The sequence below is a fragment of the Giraffa tippelskirchi genome, chromosome 9 (genome assembly GCF_054371585.1).
Source record: "Giraffa tippelskirchi isolate mGirTip1 chromosome 9, T2T-mGirTip1v1.2.pri, whole genome shotgun sequence".
Lineage (NCBI taxonomy): Eukaryota > Metazoa > Chordata > Mammalia > Artiodactyla > Giraffidae > Giraffa > Giraffa tippelskirchi.
The window spans coordinates 55,358,498-55,369,607 of NC_137283.1; the positions used below are offsets into that span (position 1 = coordinate 55,358,498).

At 41.3% G+C, this 11,110-nt stretch overlaps 1 protein-coding gene across 18 annotated transcripts in view; it reads right to left on the minus strand.

The window, feature by feature from the left end:
• The window catches only part of NR2C2 (nuclear receptor subfamily 2 group C member 2), a 115,131-nt gene that overhangs the window by 81,754 nt on the left and 22,267 nt on the right, over positions 1 to 11,110 (minus strand). Inside the window, exon 1 of one of the 18 annotated variants that reach the window (XR_014064382.1) lies at positions 2,131 to 2,206. The exons of 16 other annotated variants lie outside the window; for them this stretch is intronic. The gene's annotated coding sequence lies outside the window, so the exon portion shown is untranslated. Of the gene's footprint in view, positions 1 to 2,130; positions 2,207 to 11,110 lie in introns of those variants that run through there. One more of the 18 variants, XM_081526400.1, reaches the window with a different exon arrangement.

Below are 11,110 nucleotides of genomic sequence, written 5' to 3' on the forward strand. Positions count from 1 at the left end.
TCCAAAATTTACAAACAGCTTATGAGGCTCAATATTAAAAAAAAAAAAAAAAAAAACCACACACACACAAAAACACAATGAAAAAACTGCCAGAAGACCTAAATAGACCTTTCTCCAAAGACATACCAATGGCTAAGACACACATGAAAAGATGTTCAATACCATTAATTATTAAGAGAAATGGAAATCAAAACTATAATGAGGTATCACCTCACACAGGTGAGAATGGAGAAAAGGGAACCCCTCTTGCACTGCTGGTAGGACTGTAAACAGATATAGTCACTATGGAGAACAGTATGGAGATTGCTTAAAGAACTAGGACTAAAACCAGCATATGACCCCACAATCCCACTACTGGGCATGTATCATGAGAAAACCGTAACTGAAAAAGACACGTGTACCCCTGTGTTCAGAGCAGCACTACTTGCTATAGTTAGGGCACGGAAGCAACCTAGACGTCTGTCGACAGATGAACAAAGAGCCCGTGCTTCATATATAGGATGGAATATTACTAAGCCATAAAAAGGCATTTGACGCAGTTCTACGGAGGTGGGTGAACCTAGAGCCTGTTCATAATGTGAAGTAGGTCAGAAAGAGAAAACCATGTATTGTGTATTAATGCATATATAGGAATTTGGCAAGATGATACTGAGGAACAGACTTGTGGCTGTGTGTGGGGGGGCAGCATGGGTAAGGAGAGGGTGGGACGAATGGAGAGTAGCATAGAAACATACACACCACCGTGTTTAACACAGATTGCCAGTGGGAATTTGCTGTATGACTCAGGGAGCTCAAATTGGTGCTCTGTGACAATCTAGAGGGGTAGGATGGGGTGGGAGGTGGGAGCAAGGTCCTAGAGGGAGGGGACACATGTACACCCATGACTGAGTCATGTTGATATGGCAGAAGCCAACATAATATTGTAAAGCAATTGTCCTTCAATTAAAAATAAATATTTTTAATTTAAAAAAATGTCAAAAGGAACTACAATGAGGCATCACCTGACATCAGTCAGAATGGCCATGATTAAAAGTCTACAAACAGTAAATGTTGGAGCTGGTGTGGAGAAAAGGGAACCCTCCTACACTGTTGGTGGGAATATAAATTGATATAACCACTGTGGAGAATTGTATGGAAATTCCTTAAAAAACTACAATAGAGCTGACGTATGATTCAGCAACTCCACTCCTGCACATATGCCTGGAGGAAACTATGGTTTGAAAGGGTACATGCACCCCAACGCTCACTGCAGTGCTGTTTACAACAGCCAAGACACGGAACCACCTAAATGTCCCTCAACAGGGGAGCGGAGGAAGCAGGGGTGGCGCATGTATCCAATGGAACATTACTCAGCCATTAAACAGAATGAAATGATGCCGTTGGGAAGAAAAGCTATGACCAACCTAGACAGCATAGTAAAAAGCAAAGACATTACTTCGCCAACAAAGGTCCGTCTAGTCAAAGCTATGGTTTTTCCAGTAGTCATGTATGAACGTGAGAGTTGGACTATAAAGAAAGCTGAGTGCCAAAGAATTGATGCTTTTGAACTGTGGTGTTGGAGAAGGCTCTTGAGAGTCCCTTGGACAGGAAGGAGATCCAACCAGTCTATCCTACAGGAAAGCAGTCCTGAATGTTCACTGGAAGGACTGATGCTGAAACTGAAATTTCAATACTCTGGCCATCTGATGCAAAGAACTGACTGCGTGGAAAAGACCCTGATGCTGGGAAAAGATTGAGCCCAGGAGGAGGAGACGACAGAGGCTGAGATGGCTGGATGGCATTACCGACTCGATGGACACAATTTTGAGCTCTGGGAGTTGGTGATGGACAGGGAAGCCTGGCATGCTGCAGTCCACGGGGTCGCAAAAAGTCGGACATGACTGAGCAACTGAACTGAACTGAGTGCCATTTGTAGCAACATGGATGGACCTAGAGATTATCATACTAACAGAAGTCAAACAGAGAAAGACAACGAAAATATAATGGCCATAATTTAAGAAAAAAGGATAGAAATGAGCTAATTTACAGAACAGAAACAGACTCACAGACTTAGAAAGCAAACTTATGGTTACCCAAGGGAAAAGGAGGGAGGGGGAATAAATTGGGAGCCTGGGATTGACAGGTACATACCACTGTATTTAAAATAGATAGATAGTCAGCAAGTATCCACTCTATAGCACAGGGAACTCGGCTCAGTATTCTGTAATAACCTAAATGGGGAAAGAATGAAAAACAAGAGACCCATGTATAGGCATAACCGAACCACTCTGCTGTACTTCTGAAACTAACACATTCTTCACTACATTCCAATATAAAATAAATTTTTTAAAAATGCAATCCCTATAAAAAATAAGAGATTGCTGGATTTAAACCGTATCTGTAGACAAAATCACTTGCATTTCTATATACCAGCAGAGTTGGAAAATATAACTTTAGTATGTTATTTTCAAATAGCATCAAAGAACATAAAGTATTAGGAAACAAATCAAATGAAAATTACGCTGCATTTCAGCAGAAAAAATTAAAAACCTAAATAAATGGAAAAATTTGCTATGTTTATGGGTTATAAGACTCCGTGCCATCAAGATATAATTTTTCAGACTTCCCTGGTGGCACATAAAGAATTCACCTGCCAATGCAGGAGACACGGGTTCAATCCCTAGTCCAAGAAAATCCCACGTACCACAGAGCAGCTAAGCCCATGCGCCACAACTGCTGAGCCTGTGCTCTAGAGCCAGGAGCTGCAACTACTGAGGCCCATGCTTTGCAACAAGAGAAGCCCCCACTTGCTACAACTGGAGAACAAGCCTGCACAGCAACAAAGATCTGGCACAGCCAAAAATAAAGAAAACCATTTTTTTAAAAGATATAAATTCTCTCTAAATTCATTCATGAAGCAAATGCAATTCCAATTTTAAATAGCCAACAGGCTTTTTGTTTCTTATATGTACAACCTAACAAATTAACTTTAAAATATATGTTGAATGTCAAAAGGACCACAGATATTCACGACAATCTGAAAGGCAAAGAACAAAGTGAAGGAAACTTGATCCTTATTATAAAACTTCATATGACACTTAAATGTCAATTCCAGGAGGTCCAAAGGCCTAAACTCTAAAAGCCAAAACTAAATCTTCAGTAGACAATTTAACCACTGAACCGTGGGGGGAGGGATGAATTTCATAAACAAGATACAAGGAGTGCAAACTACAAAGGAAAGGACTGATGAACATACAATATCATGAAGAGAATAAAAAGGTAAGCCATGAACTGAGAGTATGCTCATAAAACATATAAGCAAAAATGATTAACATCATGAATCTATAAAGAATTCCTACTAATTAATGAGAAAAGTGAAAACACAAATACATTTAAGAACGCAATTTCAAAAAATGAGGCACCCATAAAAATATAAAATCATGTTCAATGTCATTAATAAATGCAGAGACATAAAGCCATATTGGGCAAGAATTTCATACCTACCTGACTGGTGAGATCCTACCACATAGTAGCAAGGATGTGGAGCGTCAGTTATTCTCATCCAACCAATGCTGATGGGACTGGACCATGTGGTATGACCTCCTGGAGCCAACTAGGAGCCTCTGCACAACCAAGCAAGCCTACAGTGTCAGCCATGAACCTAAAGAAGCTCTTGCACATGTGCCCTAGAGACACATGCATCACCAACGTCACCAACATCACCCCTGTCCTGTCACTCCCTAAAGGGGAGGGATAAACAATCCCTGTGGCACCCAGGCCAATCCCCGGGTCAGGAAGATCCCTGGAGGAGGAAGTGGCACCAGACTCCAGTGTTCCTGCCTGTAAAATCCCATGGACGGAGGATCGTGGTAGGCTACAGTCCACGGGGTCACAAAGAGTCGGACACGACTAAGCAACTCCACTTTTCACTTTAAACAATCCAAATGTCTACCAGCAGCAGAATACATACATAATGTGACAGTTATACAATGGAACGTGATCGCTGTACCGAGAGAAAATGGAGGAACAGGAGCCCTCGCCCTCCGTTCCTGACTTTCCCCTCTCTTCACAGTACCTTCCCCACCCAAAACCAATCCGCGTGTGTATCTGAGAGCCATGGGCTTGAACCCCAAAAGATAACTTACTCAATTTCATGGGGAAAATGAGTCAAATTAATCTACTTACAGAAAACTGCAGTGTGTACCTCTGAAATGTGACAGGCCAGACACATGTCAAGTAGTACTGGGAGGTTCTGGGTGCTTCTAGCTGTCACTGGTTACAAATGACACTCTAACTTGCTCGGGTGAATACTTGCTGGAAGGACACTCACAGACCCCAGTCTCTCAGGATGCATGACCGCGCTATTTGCCAAGTGGAGAGCTGTGAGGCAGCTTCTCTCTCCATCTTTCTGAGGCTAACTGCCCACTTTCCTTGGCATTTTTCTGGGAGTCTGATCACTCTCTAGCTTCTCTTGGAGGACTAGCTTTCTCTGCTTCTATGTTCCCCAACAACCTGGGCTTACCTGTAGCATCAACTCAAGGCCTGACACTGTACGATCTTCTAACTCCAGAGTCTAATGTAACCTTTTACTGACCATGTGCCAGTAAACATGTATTTAACTCTCCACTGGGTCTTAACTTCCTTAACTATGAAAAGTGAGAGCACCATTTCAGACATTAAGATTAAGCAAAGTGATAACACATACAGAGTTTAACAATACCTGGTACACAGTAAGGATGCAACAGATATCACTGTCAGCAAAGTATGTTCTGTTACAACGTTACTTCCGTAATGTGATTTTGATTCTACAAAACTGTAAACAGAGAAATGGTGGGAATACAACAGTTGAAGTCACGACTCACAAGTCACTGCCTCCAATTCCTTAACACATTCTATTCTATAGCACAGTGTAAACACCACAGAATGCAAAGCACACTGGCATCGAAACTAACAGAAATTCAGCCTTGTGCATGAGGCCTATTCACACCAAGTTCTTTCTTAGTTTCATTCTGGCCATGTGCTCTGTGCCTTGGGAAAGTTCATCGCATGGTTCTCCCTAATCTTGATGCATTCGTGCAAAAATTCACCATCTCCAACCCTCCCTTGCATCCTCTACCATAAAGCTACTTTCACCTTGTTTTTAAGACAAAATCCTATGCTTACTCGAATGTTTGATTATTAGGAATTTAATGTCTTCCTAATTAGCATTTTTACTAGGATTATTATTTTTGTTAGTGCTCTGGGTCATTGTGAATACTTTTTTCCCTATAAGTTCTGTTACTTTTAGTGTGGAGAACACAAGAATTTTCAGAAACGCATAGTTCATGTAAAAACAAAAATGCTTGCTTTCCAGTTCTTAAGAGTAGGAATCTTATCAGCTCAATCAGTCCACCAGGGATACAGGTTGGCTGAATCAAGACCAGGGTAATGTGTTATGGACGTGGCCACACAGGTACATCCACAGCAGGGACCATGGGTAGCAATGGTTTCAAAGTGGGAAGCACTCCAAAGCACCCACCCTCAAGGAAGAGGCTGGTCTGTCAGATCAGTCTGAGTGCACTGGTCTGCATGATCAGCACGCTCCTGCTACAACCTTCAAAGACAGGCCAACCTCCTGCTCAACCTCTCCAATGGCTCCCCAATACACAGAGAAGAAAATGCAAATTCTCCACCACAGCCAACGGAACTCATCTCATCTCCCACCACTTCTGTCCTCCCCCACGCACTCCTGCCGCACAGGCCTCTTTCTGCTCCTCCACTGCGCCGAGCACGCTTCCCTCTCCCGTACCTGGACCGTTACCCGCTGCCCCGGCCCAGCACTCACGAATGAATCCCTCTCTCATGTCACTCAGGTCTCCATTTAAAATGTCACCTTCTAAGAGAAGGCTTCCCTCAATGTGCTTAGACAGTACCACTCTTTATCACTTCCTGTCTCTTCACTTCTCTTTAGAGCACTTACTGCTCTCTTGACAATTTTTGTTTAGATATTGCTTATTTCCCAATAGAATAGAAGCTTCATGCAAGGAGAGTATCTTAAAAACTCAAATGAGGCCTAGCACACAGTAAGTACTCATTGAATACTTGTTGTATGGATGAGTGGATATTTATGAAGTTTCTTCAAGTCTATCAGTGAACAACTGTAATTTGATTTACGAGTAATACTTTTCCTGACTTCCAGTTAAATACAGCAAATACAGGCATTTATTATCTCTATTCCTTCAACAAATCACATTTAAGTATGAGTGAAGGATTAAAAAAAAGTACAAATCCACCAAGGGCAAAAATAGTAGTCAAGGAGATGACAGCGGATCACAAATACTAACAAACTCTAGGAAGACGGAAAGCAGATGGTGGAGAGGAAATTGACTCAGCATGAAGAACAACGCCGAACTCCAAATGACTACGGAGGGGAACACTAATGAGAAAGAAGCTAACGGCCACCCCAGAACCCTGGAAGGCTCAGTGCTAGATCTCGCAGTCCCGCAGAAGGCTGGGCTGAGAAACACGCTGCAAACCAGGAGCTGGCTGCACACCTGTCATGCAGCCATGTGACTCACCCATGACCACCAGCTCGTCATTTCCCTGTGGGGAAAGTGTAGCCACCAGGCCCCAGACCAGACACAGAAACATCTTTACAGTGAGGAGGGAGCCCCCATTCTTCAGAGTGCAGTGAGGGACATTAAGTATTGAACCTCAAACCCTCATTTTGTATCACAGCTTTGAAAATACTGCAGACAAGGCATGAAGTGCCCCCCCACCTCACCGAACCTGCCACCAAACTGAAGAATTCTTGCTTAGAAAACCTGAACGGACCCAGAAAAGAAACCTATGGGTAGTGACATCTGGGGCACCCTCCATACAAAGTGTGAGCGTGCCCAGCTAATCACCCTAAAGTAAAATCAAACTGAAAGCTGACAAGACTTACTCCTGTACAAAACACGTTTGTTTCTGCTTTCAGTTTTAAGTGCTTCCTTTTAAAAATGTGAGCCAACAATAAGGATCATTAGCCATTTGAGAAAAATATTCCTTATAGAATAAAGGAACTAAAAGGGACAAAAAAGAATTTGGATAAAACAGCATCTATGGAAACAGCAAAAGAAAACTAAAGAGAGCAACAAACTGGAATTACCACCCTCCCTAAAAAGGACAAACTACCGCACCCATGAGACAAGTAAAATTTGCCACGCAGTTCCATCCTGTTCAGCTAAACCTGCTCCTGCAAAAGTGGAAATAAAGACAAAACGGGAAAGGATTAACTCTTCAGACAAAAAATAAAAAAGAATAGGGGAGCAAAGGAAAACAGGCCACAGTGGCCCACCAAAAGCAAGAAACTAAAGAAGATTTACCTTCAGAAAATGGAGACCTGAGAGAGGGGAGTCCAGCCTCTGATGAAGCGGGAGAGAGAGAGGCCAATGCTGAGAGGCATTACACACCAGTCTTAGAGGTCCCTGTCTCACTTTGTGAAAAATACCGAGGAATAGTTACCAGCTATTTTGTAAACACAGAGTTAAAAAAAAAAACAAACAGATCTAGAAACATTTTTAAGAAGGAGGGAATCCCACCATATACAATCTTTCAAGGGTAAATGCTTTTTTTTTTGAGTGGTGAATCATCTGCTGTTGCTTATTTTTTGATACAACCTGAAAACAATATTGAGCACAATATTGAGTGCAGGACGCTACCCTTTTCTTTTCCTAGTATATAAAGCGTACTAAAGGATAACTTGGGAGCCCCAGCCGTGCACTTAGTATGCCTTTAACATTTAAAATTATTTCTGTTTTCATTTTGTTTTCAGTAAAATTGTTTCCTCAAGAAAACAACTCCTTGACCTTGGCTCTGCCTGTCAGAACTGCCTGCTCTCTGTAACTCCTTTGGTTGTGGTAGTCCGTTTTCCTGGTAACTGTTAATATGCTGTCAAAGACTGAAAATCTGGATATGTACATGATACTAAATTGTGAACTAGTGCGACTTACAATGTAACAGTCTGTCAACATTTGAAGATACTGGCATTTGATATCCTCTTAATATAACTCCCAACTACACAGTTTTTCAGATGCACAGTACATGTTACAAATTGTGTACAAACTGAAATATTTGTGTACTGGTCCTCAAACACAACCAATAAAATTTCAATCAAGAAAGGAAAATAAAAGAAAAAAGTTGCTATAAAAGAAAACCAGAAAAAAAGTTCCTAAAATGAAAAATAAGACAGCAAAGAAGAAAACAAAATTGCAGCAGCCATAGGAGCTGGGCACTGACTGCTGCCATGTATTATCACCGTATGTCACGCTCTGGACACACCAACTCTGAACAATAACCCTCCACAGTAAGGACCATCGTTAACCCCATTTGATAGTTGGAACAGCAAGGTTAACTAGTATGCCCAACCAACTGGTAAGAGCTGAAGACAGATCTCAGTGAGGAAATCTCTCCAAAAGTAGAAGCAGTAGGAAGCTAGAAACAGGAGATAAAAGATGAAGAAATGAGAGCTCCAGTACCCACTTAATGAGGAGTTCTGGAAAGAGACTGGAAAAGTACTGAGGAAAGAAATGATCAGAGAACTAGCGTCTAACAATGTCAACAGGGAGTCATGAGTTTCTAGATTGAAAGGACCCTCTGAGTGCCCAGTACAATGTATGAAAAAATAACTACACTAAGAGACATTACTGTGAAATTTCAGAACAACAGGGATGAAGAAAGGATATTAACAATGGAGGCAGGGGACAGAAAAGGCAAGAAAGAAAGAGGGAGAGAGACACAAAGATCAAGAATGTACATGGCTTCTCAAAGCTGGGAAACAATAAAATGATGCCTCGAAATTCTGAAGTAAAATATTTTCGACTTAGACTTCTATCTCCATCAAACTATCACTCAAGCATGTGGGTGTAAATAAAGACATATCTAGATATCTAAGATCACTAACGATTCACTTCTCATGCACTCTTTCTTAGGAGGTTATTGGAGCATGTTATTTATATTTTTTTTTAAAAAAAAGGAAAAAAAACATGAACTCAAGGAAAGAATCCCAAACAAGAGAGAAATAAAGGATGACAGCTGTGCAGCTGGCTTAAAAAGCAATCAGTAAGGACTGGAGCAGGAGGTCAGAGGACTTTAGGAGGAATGTTTTCACAGGAAAATAGAGGAAACTGAAAATTCCTCTGATGTATTTGTATGAAAAACAGTATTCAGAGAGTTCTACAACTCTTGGAGATACTAGGAAGTATCTGTGATAATGTCATAATTCCTAGTATCTCCAAAATGGTAGAGAAGTTGTAGAAAACTTATTACTAATTTTGCAGAAATACAGAGGATTATGAGCAAGTACTGTGCACAACTGTATACCAACACACTGGATAACCTAGATGAAACGGACAAATCCCTAGAAATATGTAACATACCAAGACTGAATCATGAGAAACAGAAAATCTGAGTAGACCTATAACTAGTAAGACTGATCAGTAATCAAGCATCCCCACTCCTCAAAAAACCCTGGCCCTGTCCTACTGAATTCTACTGAACATCTGAAAAAGAATTAACACCGTTCCTCTCAAACTCTTACAAAAAACTGGAGGAGGGAACCCTCCCAAACTCGTTCTATGAAGCCACCACTGCCCTGACACCAGTTAGGCAAAGACTGAAGAAAAGAATACTATAGATCAATATCCTGTATGAATACCAATGTAAAATGCCTCACCAAACTTCCAGCAAAGTGCTAACAGCATCATGTTAAAAAGATCACACCGTGACTAAGTGGGGTTTGTGTGTTCCGCCACGTCCAGCTCTCTGCAGTCCCATGGGCTGGAGCTGCCAGGCTCCACTGCCTATGGAATTTTCCAGGCGAGAATACTGGAGTGGGGTGTAATTTCTTCCTCCAGGGGATCCTCCCAACCCCAGGATTGAACCCTCACCTCCAATGCGTCTCCTGCATCAGCAGGCAGATTCTTCACCACTAGCACCACCTGGGAAAGCCAAGGGGGTTCATTCCTGACAAAACTCAACACCTGTTTATAACAAAAACATCCAACAAACTAGTACTAGCAGGAAACTATCTCAACATAATAAATATCATGTAACAGCTAACATCACATTCTGTGATGAAAAACTAAAAAATCTTTCTCTAAGGCCAGGAAGCCAAGGACGATCGCTTTCACCTCTTCTACTCAACATGCTGGAAGTTCCAGCCAGAATGATTAGACAAGAAAAATAAACATGAAGGCATCCAAATTAAAAAGGAGAAGTAAAATTTTCTCTATTCACAGATGACATGGGGCTTCCCTGGTAGCTCAGCTAGTAAACGATCTGCCTGCAATGCAGGAGACTTGGGTTGGGAAGATCCCCTGGAGGAGGGCATGGCAACCCACTCCAGTAATCTTGCCTGGAGAATCCTCATGGACAGGGGAGCCTCGCAGGCTACACAGTCCATGAGGTGGCAAAGAGGTGGACATGACTGAGGGAGTAAGCACACAGATGACATGATCTTCCACAGAAAAATCTCGATCTCTCTCTCTCTCGCATACACACTCATCTGGTAAAATAAACAAATTCAGCTAAGTTGCAGGATATAGAATCAACACATAAAAATCAGCTACACTTCTACGCAATTAACAGTGATGCTCCAAAAAAAAACCCCCAAAATTAAGTATATAATTCCATTTACAACAGCATCAAAAAGAATAAAATACTGCCAGGGTAGAGGGGAGGAGAGAATAGTTATTAAGTGTTTAAAGGGTACAGACTTTAAAAAAGGGTGGGGCGTAGAGAGTTTCAGTTTGGAGAGATGAAAAGTTCTAAAGATAGGTAGTGGTAATGGTTATATAATAATGTAATCAATGTCACAGATGGTACACTTAAAATGGTTATAATTTTAAATTTTACCACAATTAAAAAAAATACCTCCCCCCCAAAAAAGGGCAATGTCTAACACTGATTAAAAAATTAAAAAAAAAAAAAAAGGCAAGGTAAAGATACTTTTAGCATACAGAGTTAAATACCACAAGAAATCAAATTTAGAGACTTGAGGTTAAGGAAAGGGTGGGGGAGGTTCAGAAGCTTCCTGTTCTGTTTCAAGCCAAACATAATATTGGCCAACATTTAAATCAATGTACACATCATGCAAAGAGTTGACTCACTG